General features: G+C 34.9%; 2 long non-coding RNA genes across 3 annotated transcripts; both read right to left on the minus strand.

Annotated features, from left to right (window-relative positions):
* Nucleotides 1–1,309: 1,309 nt before the first annotated feature.
* LOC119077816 lies at nucleotides 1,310–9,319 on the minus strand. 2 transcript variants are annotated; one of them, XR_005087882.1, is made up of 3 exons: nucleotides 9,170–9,319; nucleotides 8,084–8,171; nucleotides 1,310–2,168 (listed from the first exon to the last, which is right to left on the minus strand). It is a non-coding gene; the product is annotated as an uncharacterized LOC119077816 (long non-coding RNA). The 2 variants fall into 2 exon arrangements; XR_005087883.1 differs by lacking the exon at nucleotides 1,310–2,168 and adding an exon at nucleotides 7,114–8,031.
* A 456-nt stretch (nucleotides 9,320–9,775) lies between these two features.
* On the minus strand, nucleotides 9,776–12,134 carry LOC119077817. Its single transcript, XR_005087884.1, has 3 exons — nucleotides 12,048–12,134; nucleotides 10,804–10,879; nucleotides 9,776–10,753 (listed from the first exon to the last, which is right to left on the minus strand). It is a non-coding gene; the product is annotated as an uncharacterized LOC119077817 (long non-coding RNA).
* Between the last annotated feature and the right edge of the window lie 242 nt (nucleotides 12,135–12,376).

A 12,376-nucleotide genomic window follows, 5' to 3' on the forward strand; every position in this document is an offset into this window, starting at 1 on the left:
AAATAAATGATCTTGGCGTTCGTTTCAACAGATGGTACCATCCTGGTCATCACATAGAACCAATGACGATGAAAGCTCGGCAGATGGTTGGGTGCATCAAACACTTCTCAAACGGAAATTTCACAAAAGAAACGCAACGGATACTTTACGTAGCATATGTACGATCACGGCTTGAATTTGCATCGACTATATGGAATCCAACTGCACAAATTTACATTGATGACATCGAATCCATTCAGAAACAATTCGTGATTCATTTATTGGAAAGCCGAAGCAATGCGACGACATACAGACTAGCACCGTACGCAGATCGATGTAAACAACTTGGACTGCAAAGTTAGGAAAAGCGACGGACAGTAGCGGATGCCACGTTCGCTTTCGACATATTCAAGGGCAACATTATTGACGATATAATCTCACCGAAATTCATACGCAACGAGAGTGTCTATAATCTTCGAGATTCTACGCTACAGCTGTTAGTTGAACCAAGATACTCAAGCGTGTATTTGTCGAATCAACCTATCGTCACACTAATCAAACTGATAAATGGACACAAAGCAACAGTGAACGAATCTATTAGCAGGACGGTTTTTAAAGCTGCAATTATGAAGGAACTTGACATGAATTATGATGAACTGTGATATATGTGTGATAATGTGAAATTGATTTTGTATTTTGTATTCTAATTGTAATCTTAATATTCAGCCAGTCTTTGGCGGTGAAAATAAAATTCATTCATTCATTCATTTCATCAAAGAAGACTAGTGTTCTGAAGCATATTTTGTTAAAAATCTTTTTAGCCATTCATCGCTGATGATGTAATAATAAAATTACGAAACGTTCGACAGAAGACATAACCGCTTTTTAGTCGCATTTGGATCGATAAATTGAGTAACTTTCAACCAGTAATTTCTCATTGCCACGATCAAGAAACGTACCAATTCTCTTGGTTAACAAACGTTATTAAAAACAGGCAAGGAACAGTTCAATTCCGTCCCGGAATTACATAAAATTATTTGATACGAATCTAAATGGAGTGTGGGGATTCAAAATTTGTCCATTGAATTTCTAAGGTAGATTTTAGTTTATTTCAAAGTCATCTTTCTTTTTTTTTTTTTTTTATTCAACGGACAAAACCCAATAGCTGAATATAAAACTGATTTTTTCATTTTAACGCTTTTTGGTCAATTTCTACGTATTTTACAAAAATTTCTTCAATTAGTGATCATAATCGACAGCTGTTACATCTAGTACTTTTTTGTTGTAAAAAATGTTTTTTTTTACCGTGCGTTGATTAGACACAAACAGAAAATACACCTTCGGTTCGAGTTTCTACATTTTCTTCTTATTATTTTCATTGGTATTCGTCTGATTTTCCGTGTAATTGCTGCTAAACTGCAAACTTGAGCACACCGCAATTTTGTCACTTATTAGCTTTTTTGAATCGTATGCATCCAAATAAAATTTCAGAAACAGAGCCAAATTCAGTGAAGCATCGAGTATCACAAGCCAAACAATTGCAGGATTGTATCCACAACTCAACCATAACGATGCAAGTAAATAGACAATAATAATAATAAACTGACAAATTTGAAGCATTGTCAAATATTTCTTCCACCAAAGATATTTTTTGTAGGCAGGACCCAGCGCAGCAATCAAATAATAAAAGTACATAGTCGCATGGACAACCGTGTTACAGCCGAATACCACTCCCAGTTCTATTCCCATGAAATATTTTCCAATTATCCATAATATGACAACACTAAAAACATGATGCTGTACATGAAGAAAACTGATGTGATTTTGTTTTTTGCATAGAACGAAGAACACCGTGTCCAACAGGTCCATTATTTTATTGATTGTCATATACCAAAATGTCACACACAGTAACATTTTTAAGTGAAGCTCCTTTTGTGGAGTTGTTTCTACACAACCGAAATATAAAAGAAATTTCCAGCAGGTTAGGTCAAGACCTGACCATGACAGAACCCAACAATTGTAGAACACTTGCAGTGCATTGTACAAAATGATGACCTTTTTTAAATTGTATGGCTCTCTATTCTTCATGAATTTTGGTCCCAGATACAGTACGAATGCAGTATATGCAACTAAAATCAGTGCAACTGCTGAAGGTCTTCTGTACAAGAACCATGAATCGAGTAGAGGTCCTGCAAGGAAGACAATTATTTTGGTTATGAAAGGGTTTATGAAACTTACTTTTTCCTTGTTTCCATAATTCTGGCGATATTGAAAAATTGGTAAACGTGACCATATTGTAACTCTTCCAACGGTCTCGTACTAAAACTGAATTCGTTTGTGTTGGTCAATGTAAGTCATTGTAGTCAATACTAGATTTCGTTGGATGCTGCGAAAGTAATTCATTACACGAGGACACAATTTTGTGATTCGAGCAAACTCACTAGTAAGTTTTTGAGCAACAAGCTTCGGTAACTGTTTTCGAGACAAGTGTAGAGTTTGCATATCCGTGCCGAAGGCGAGGTATGCAACTACTCTTGTCAAGAAAACAGTTACCGAAGCTTGTTGCTCAAAAACACGAGTGAGTTTGCGAGTTCAACAAAATTAGGTCCGATAGCAATGAATTACGTCGCAGCATCCAAAGTATTCTGGTTTATTGCCTGGTCATGCGAAAATTGACTATTACACGGCTGTTCCGAGAATTTCGTATGATCTACCTTCGGTCGAACTCAAAGAAAAACCTTTCCTTCATATAAGGACTTGATCAAATTTTCTTTATTATTTTATTTCTGATTTCAATAGTCAAATTTTTCAGTGTTCATTCAATCACTCAATAATCATGTAACTATGAATGTTTAGAAAAAAAAAATTACTAAAAGTTCATCAACACCAAAAAAACACCACATCCACCACATCAAAAATATAGCATTGGCTCACACTTCGGCTAAAGGGATATTTTATGTGAAATCAACCATATCATCACTGGAAAAATTCAATACTGTCAGTCAGTTGATGTTAGTCTTTTTTACGTCGCGTCGTTGTAGAATTGAGTTTAAATTTTTAGTGTCGTTCAAAACGTAGCAAAAGATAAAATTGTGCTTTCGTATTGATTATAATTTCAGTTTGGATATTTATCTTAGTTAAACTATTGAAATGGTCAAATGATTTTACTTCCTTGAAACGCTTCAAAAACATCGCGAATGGTTTTTGTTGGTGTATGTGTTCTGTGAAATAATTTTTTTTGGATTTAATGTTGATTTCAAAAATGGCTGACGTTCCAATATTGTTTATAAAAAAAACAATTTCATAAATGATACGTGAGGACTACGTGTATTGTGAATGATTAAATGATTTGAAGAAATAAATTAAATTCACTCTAGTGAAAAAAAATCATAAATAAATAGTTTTGTGGTAAAATTTTTGTTTTTCAATTTCCACTAAAGAAACCCAACAATGACAAATTTTAGTTTTTCAGTAACAGTTCTATATTCTGAGTAATGTGATATCACCGACCATTCTCATATTTCGGTTTACTAGGTGCAAAACGAAAACAAAGCGAAAATTTTCATTACCTGAAAGAACTGTCAAAGTCAAGAGAACCCAAAATGTGTCCTAGTGTAATGGATCATTTTCGCAGGGGGTATATAGCCGTGTAATAGTCAATTTTCGCATGGGGCAGGCAATAAAAGTATATAATACACCATGCATAGTATGTATGGCATTAATTGTGATAGCTTATTACATTTTAAGCCGTCTATTTTGAATCGGCAGAGAAGGTTGAGCGACATTTTGATGTATTTATTTTGATTAGGTTATAGAAATGTCCAATTTGTAAAATACCGAGAACAATATTTACCTTTCGAATTGACTGCAATGTTTGTGTTTCGAAAGCTAGATTTTCCACGTTGGATTTTACACGCTAGATTCGAATTCACTAATAAGCAACGTGTCAGCGACGAGAGTATTTCGAAAACTTAAATCGAGCCTCTAACATTGAAGTTTGAAAAATTGAATAAGATGACTGTTTCTTGTATGTTTAATAAATACAAGTGTAATTATAACACCTTTGTCATACAAACTTTACTTACGTGCTTTAACACGTACATTATTGGCGGTGAGGGGTAACGACTGTATTGTTATATTTAGGTTTTTTTATACGCGGAAATTCTTGTATGGTAAGGAAAATAACAAGTTAGTAACTGGAACATCAGCTTAACATGACTTTCAAACTACGCCAAATATGCCAATACTCTGAGGAAAGCTAGGTACTAAATAGATATCTCGCCTAAATGTAGACTCATCGTATTTGGGTTACGTCATACGAATCATTTTGATCCTCATTATAGGATTGCTCAGGTTAAAAGTAAAGCTTAAAATATTAAATTTAATGAACCGGTGATTGTATAACCAGCATTTTTCCATAAGGGAACACAACAGAAATATAACAATGGTACTAGTTACCCCTCACTGGTATGGTATGACAGAGGTATCATAATAAGACTTGTGTTTAGTAAACCTACAAGAAATAGTTATCTTATTAGACTTTTCAGACTTCAATGTTATACGTTCTATTACGGTTTTTGAAATACTCTCGTCAATGACACGTTGGGTATTAGTGAAATACAATCCAGAATTCATTAATAGTTAAGCGTGGAAAGTCTAGCTTTCGAAACACATACATTGCAGTCAATATTTTGTACATTCGCTTGTACATGATTCGAAAGGCCCGGCCTGGCGATGCCCGAAGGGTTTTTTGGATTTTGTACGGATGAAGAGCTTTGACAGACATTTCACAAAATTTCTTCATACAATGTCCGAAGGGCTTTTTCAAGCCAGTCCGGAATATGGAATATCATCAGAATTATGGAAGCAAGGAAAAATTAAGTTCCATAAATCCTTTCATAATCAAAATAATTAAAAATTTTGTGTTTAGACCTCTACTCGATTAATGACTTACCATCAGCTGTCCTGATTTTATTGGCATTCGCATACTGTATTTTGGACCATTTTAGACGAATTCGATAAAGCTTTTTCGTCGAAGTATTCAACAGAGTGAAATACACCAACGCACTTCGTGTTCAACGCACTGTTCAGTTTCAGTACTGTATTTAGAGTATCACTCATGCTTAAAGTGCGTTGGAAAAGCTAAAAATTGTATACTACATGGTAACGTCTGACATGACAGCTTTTCAACGATTGAGTGTGGTCAATATAATCGAGAAAAGTGCGTTTTTGCCCGTATATATATATAGAGAGTGTGACGAGTGTGAAATTTGACCGCCCGAGCGAAGCCAGTGTCATAATTCACACGAGTTGCAGTATCTTATTGCATTATTAGACAGTTCGAACGAGTGAGAACTTTGCGACCAGAGGCAAGCGAAAGCCGTAATTGATACGAGTCGCGGTATCTTATTGCAATAGTAAACAGGTTGAGTCTTATTGGAACATTGGACAATTTGATCGAATGCAGAGTGAAAACATTTCATTTTTGTCATCACCGAGATCATCACAGTTTCCTACAACTGTTCTCCATTAACAACCTAATATAGTCGAGAATGTTCATATAATAGCATTCTAAATTAAATTGTCTGTCGCTAAACTATTATTTGGATCACTCTTGGAAGCTTCCCGGATCCTGGTAAACTAACATGGAGTTTAATGCGAGTCGCTATATTTTGTATTTAAAATGTTTTTTAGATGTTACGTATGATGTCGTTTGCAGGGACTTCACAAATTGTCCATTCTCAACCAAATGAAGAAATCAGAAAATAAATTAAGAGATTTATATTTAGTGCAATTAATTGATTAAGAAGTTTACCAATGACAAAATAGCAACATTATTATAAGAAAATTATCAGTCAAGGACCTGATATAATTGCGCCATGTATTTCTGATGGACGCAATAATATCTCACTCCAATTTTAGAGCACATGCGACTTAGTGAGCATTGAGCAGTTTTATTTTCGACAAGAAAAACCATTTTTTGAGAGTGATATCGCCAAATCTTTGGGTGATTTTTATAACTTTGGGAATAAGCGGGCTCCGATTTCAATGAGTGATACCTCGTTGGATTCGTCTTTCAATTCTAGGAAGCACGTATCTTTCACTTTTTCCAAAAAAAAATTATTTTCTGTGAAAAGCGTTCAAAAGTAAAGACATGTCAGAGGGTTCCGAAAACAGTTTTTCGGCAATAACTCAAGAAAAAATAATTTTAAATTGCTGTAATGTTGTACGAATGTCGGTCTTGGAACATCGAAGCTGAAGGGAAGGAGGACTCTCCGAACATTCACTATATTTTTAGTCATAACTCTCGTGGATGTACTGTACTCGCACCAACCAGTGCGTATACTCTACCTGTAGGTCTTTCCAAGGCCGACATTCGTACAACAATACAACATTAATAGTTATTTGCATCACTTGGATTGAAACCACGAAATTACAGTGTACTCGACTTCGTCTCGACGAAACATACATACTCATGCAAAAATTATTCTCGTGATATACGAATTCACACATATACTGTGATTGAGTGGTTTCAATCCTGTGATGCACAAAATTTTACAGTTGCCACACATACAACAAAAACAAATACAAAGCATTTCTATCGCATTTGTACACATCGTTGAAGGTTAAACTTAAATGTATAGGAGAATAAGAATAAAAACGAAACCGAAAACACGCGATACAAAGCCGAACAAGTCGATCGTTCGATGTTCATAATAATACGGAGAGTAAGCTCCACCTTCGTTTTAATTTAAAATCAAATTTCTCTCTCTGGCGAATAACGTAAATAACCACAGGAAATGCCACTATTTAGTAAAACATTGCTCACATCCCTAGACCTGTTTACAAGGTCTGCTGAGAGAGAACTAAAAAAGTTATCGGAACTTTTGGCGCGCGATATTCAGTGTAAAATTATTTTTTCTTCAGTTAATGCTGAAAAACTGTTTTCGGAATCCTCTAACATGTCTTTACTTTTGAATGCTTTTCACAGAATTTTTTTTTCGAAAAAGTGAAAGATACGTGATTCCTAGAATTGAAAGACGAATACAACGGGCTATCACTCATTAAAATCGGATCCCGCTTGTTCCCCAATCGCCTGAAGTCTTGGCGATATCACTCTTAACTCAATTTCTAAATTTTAACTCTTTTTTTTAACAATTACTGCGTATTTTACTAAAATTAATTGAATTAGACACGAACAGAAATTCGGTTCGAGTTTCTACATTTTCTTCTTATTATTTTCATTGGTATCCGTCTGATTTTCCGTGTAATTGCTGCTAAACTGCAAACTTGAGCACACCGCAATTTTGTCACTTATTAGCTTTTTTGAATCGTATGTATCGAAATAAAATTTTAGGAACAAAGCCAAATTCAGGACAGCGTGGAGTATTGCAATGCAAGCAGTTGTACGATTGTATCCACAACTGAAGCATATCGCTGCAAGTAAATAGACAATAACAAATATAAACTGACAAATTTGAAGCATTGTCAAATATTTCTTCCACCAAAGATATTTTTTGTATGCAGGACCCAGCGCAGCAATCAAATAATAAAAGTACATAATCGTATGGACAACCGTGTTACAGCCGAATGCCACTCCCAGCTCTATTCCGATGAAATACTTTCCAATTATCCATACTATCGCCACGCTTAAAACATGATGCTGTACGTGAAGGAAGGTGATACGGTTCTGTTTCTTGCCTAGCACGAAGAAAACCGTGTCTAACAGATTCAATATTTTGTTCACCAGCATATACCAAAATGTCACACACATTAACATTTGCAGATCTTGCTCTTTTTGTGGACTCGTTTCTATACAACCAAAATAGAAAAAATGTTTCCAGCAGGTTGCGTCAAGAGCTGACCATGACAGAACCCAAAAATTGACGAACACTTGCAGTGCATTGTACAAAATGATGACCTTTTTTAAATTGTATGGCTCCCTATTTTTCATGAATTTTGGTCCCAGATACAGTACGAATGCAGTATATGCAACTAAAATCAGTGCAACCGCTGACGGTCTTCTGTACAAGAACCATGAATCGAGCAGTCCTACGACAAAATTTGCAATTATTTTGGTTATGAAAGCGTTTACTGAACTTACTTTTTAATTCTGGCGATATTTCAAAAGTAATAAACATGGTGAAGATGTATATTCCTTACAATGGTCACGTACTAAAAACTGAATGTACCTATTGGTTATAAGTCATTAGAGTCGAACTGATAAATGAAACCAGAAATATATATTATGCCACGGCAGAGAAATATAAACCAGGAAGGAGTCGTTCATTTTTGAAACGTCAAATTTAGGTCAATACACTATGAAAATGAACTCAAATGAACATTGACATAAATTGAAAAATTTTATTCGGAAAACACAAAGGCTCCTAGATAATTTAGGTCCCTAGTCAAATCAAGCGCTACTGCCTGGTTTACTTTACTCTGCCATGATTATGCACCTCTGTCCAAATGTTCATTTTGACGAGTGGGAGATTGTGATCCTAAGCCGAAGGCTCAAAATGGACATTTGAATAGAGGTGTATATTATTCACTAATCTGAATGTCATGGGTCTTACGGATTATAAAAACTCTAAAATGTTGGTGACAAAATATTCACTATGATTGAAAATACATGAGTGTTTGACCAAAAACCTTGAGTACACCCAAATGTTGTTCTTATTCCTTGTTATAAATATCGACGGGGAATTAAATTCCTGAGATTAAGTTCCCAAAGAAATGTTATTCCGACGCTTCATAAACACGATAAATCGAGAAATCCTCAACGGATTTCCAAAAACATTTTTTTAAATTGACAAGGAATAAAACTCCTTAGTTCAAGTTCGAAGATTGATGTTAAAGTGTGTTAGTTTTCATGTTTGCGGTGATGTAACCTAACTCAGAGAAAACTCAAAATATGTGTCAATTTTCGTGAAATATTGATTTTTTTCGAACTGAGGTTACATCACCACAAACATTTAAATTTTTACTGAAAGCTAACACATTTTGACACCAAACGATGGTCATACTATTTCCAAAAAGAATGCAAGTCCAAAATTATCATCAAAATAATAATAATTTTACCCCGAAATTTAGACAACAATTTAGCCATGTGTAGATTGCTCTTAATCCGCCCCTCGAGAAAGTGTGTATGAAAAAATCATATTTGAAAAATATTAAAATCAGTTTTTACCTTGTGCAAAATGAACTCTAAATGTACAAAACATTGACCGCAAGTTTTGTGCTTCCGAAGTCTCCGTCCACAAGTAATTAATCAATTCAGGATTTTGGCTCAGTTAAGCATTAACTAAAAAGCAACGTGTCAGTGACGAGAGAATTTCGTATACTTAAATTGGATTTATTAATTGTGAAGTGAAAATCTAACAAGAGAGGTAGGTTAACTAAACAGAAGTCTAGTCATAACACCTGTTATATCTAAACAAACTATACGTAACATACAAGCCACTCATGTAATCATAAAGAGCACCTGAGCAAACTATAACTATAGTCTATAGTGTCTGAGTATAGGTGGGCAGAGCCGAGTTATCCCATGGGCACAGGGTGCTACTGGAGCAATTAAGTGCGCTGAGCTGAAGCAATTAAGAAGTTTGTAGTAAGAAAAAGAGCGTTTTCAAAGAACAAAATGTATCATTTTCTCGCTCGCTCCGCTCGTGATTATTTTTCCCATGGCGCTGGAATCGGTAATCGGGCCCTGTAGGTGGACGTGGAAGTGAGGCGTAACAACTATCACAATTTCAATCGGGAAGCCAAAGTAAAGTAGACAAATGATTTTCTGTACACAAATTTATTCACATCTTTTTTGCAGCCTGCAACAACCACCAAATATGATTTGCTTATAATATTTCAATATTTTTTGTGTATTTTCTTATTTGTAACACCTTACTCTTATTTTTACAAACATTTTTTGTATCAGACAGAAAAACCGTTGGTACCGCTTTCATCTTTTTTATTTTTTCTTTTTACAATTTTCACTAAGCGTTTTGATTATCTTTCGTATAAGTACCTCGACCGCAATTTCTATCCTTTTTTGAATGGTACGCAGCAAAGTAAAATTTCACGAACAAAACAAAATTCAGGGAAGCATTAAGAATAAGAACCGAAACAATTACAGGATTGTATCCACAACTTAACCATAACGATGCTAACATATAGGCAATCATAATCAGAAACTGACCAATTTGAATAATTGTCACGTATTTCTTCCACCAAAGATATTTTTTGTATGCAGGACCCAGCGCAGCAATCAAATAATAAAAGTACATAATCGAATGGACAATCGTGTTACAAACGAATGCTATTGCCAATTCTTGCCCGATGAAATATTTTCCAAGTATCCACAATATCGTCAGACTTAAAATATGATGCTGTAAGTGGAGGAAAGTGATGCGGTTTTTGGTTTTGCGTAAGACAAAGAAAACCGTATCCAGCAGGTCCATTATTTTAATAACTGTCATATGCCAAATTATCACACACATTGTTGTTTGAAAGTCATGCTCTTGTTGTTCATCTGTTTCTACACAACCGAAATTTAAAAAATATTTCAAAGCATTTGGTTGAAGAGATGACCATACCAGGACATACAAATTGTAGAGCACTTTCACTACATTGCACAAAATGAGGATAATTTTTAGATTGTACGGCTCCCGCTTCTCCATGAATTTCGGTCCCAGATATAGTACAAACGCGAGGTATGCAACTAAAATCAGTGAAACGTATAACGGATTTCTGTACAACAGCCATGAATCGAGTAGCGGACCTAACACAAAATTTACAATTATTTTGTTTATGGAATGTTATTGAACTTACTTTTGCCTTGTTTCCATAATTCTGGCGATATTGCCAATTCCGTAGTGTTCGTACTCATAACGTCTCGTGCTAAAAACTGAATGATGGACTGCACTGATTAATTAAAGTCATTGCGGGTCGGAATATGTAATTTTTGAGATTATATTTTCACAGTTTTCTTAAATTTTCTCTAAAAATGCGCCAAACTATTCTCCCAACATAGGACTAGCTATCAAAATCTTATAAGTGTGAAGATAAACATTTAGCTGATAAAGGGTCTGTACATCGTAGAACCCTGAGCCCCTGAGACTATTAGTCCATCCATAAAAAAATCGAAATTGGACTATTAGCATAGCTAAACATTAACTTAAGTCAAGCCAATGAAAAGTATGAGTAACCCTTACGTCCTATTACGTGTGGAAATTTTGTTTTCTTCCCGGTATCCGAGTCAAATTTCCCGCTATCTTATATCGTAAATTTAATTTTTCGCCACATATTTCTCCCGGTTTTTCTCGATTTCTAAAGAATTTTTTCTGAAAACTTCCCGGTATCCAGGATACCGCGGATGGCGTGAATTTCCACACGTGAAATAGGATACCGTTGTTTTGTCTTGGTATTTACTATGTAGTGCTTTACCGGCTTGTAGAAGTTGCAAAGCGAGTTTCACCTGAATTCATACCATAGCACAATTTGTAAGACAAGCCAGTACTAAATTCTATCATACTAGCGATCGACAATGTAAAGACATAATGCTGAAAACAAACGAGGCATTCAAAACGTGTTTTGGTCCTTGTTTTCATGACGCAATTGTCGCAACTGTCAAATAAAGTTAGAAATTTCTCTATCGAAAATTGCGATTGCTGCATTTGTCAATGAAAACTAGGACCAAAACACGTTTTCAATGTCTCGTTTGTTTTCAGCCTAAGGCTATAATTTTCGTGCAGGCTCATTCTCAACACTACTACAATCACAAATAACTGAAAGAATGGTATGTAGTACTTGTGTGTGAAAGCTTTTAACAATTATACATGAAAAACGCCGGACAAATTGGCTCAGTGTGATCGTCGCGGTCTTTTCATCGGGAGGTTTGTGGATTCTGGATTCAGGTTTTGTCAACTGAAAATGTTGATTTTTTGACGAGAAAATTCAGCATATCCATTGTGAGCTTACCAAATTGCTATAGAAAATGAAGTGTTACCGAAAATCTATTCATTTTATTCAAGAAAACACCTAATTTGCAAAATATAATCGAGTGCAATATTTACCTTTCGAAAAATTCACACACAAGATTATCGATTCGAATGTTTGCGCTTTGAAAACTGCACTTAACTTCTTAGCTTCAGGTAGGGAATTCACAAAAAACAACGTGTCAGCGACAAGTTCTAAATATAAATCTACCATAAGATATCAATAATTTAAGAAAAACACGAGGAATATTTTTGAATGTTTGCAAACATATGTCATTTTCAATAAGACGAGCATCTGAACAAACTCCCCAGAATTAGTTGAGAAACACACAATATTTTTATAATTTAATTACATTCTTTATACAAAATAGAACAATTCCGCGTTCGCAGAATTTTTTTATGATAAA

The sequence above is a fragment of the Bradysia coprophila genome, unplaced genomic scaffold (genome assembly GCF_014529535.1).
Source record: "Bradysia coprophila strain Holo2 unplaced genomic scaffold, BU_Bcop_v1 contig_24, whole genome shotgun sequence".
Classification (NCBI taxonomy): domain Eukaryota; kingdom Metazoa; phylum Arthropoda; class Insecta; order Diptera; family Sciaridae; genus Bradysia; species Bradysia coprophila.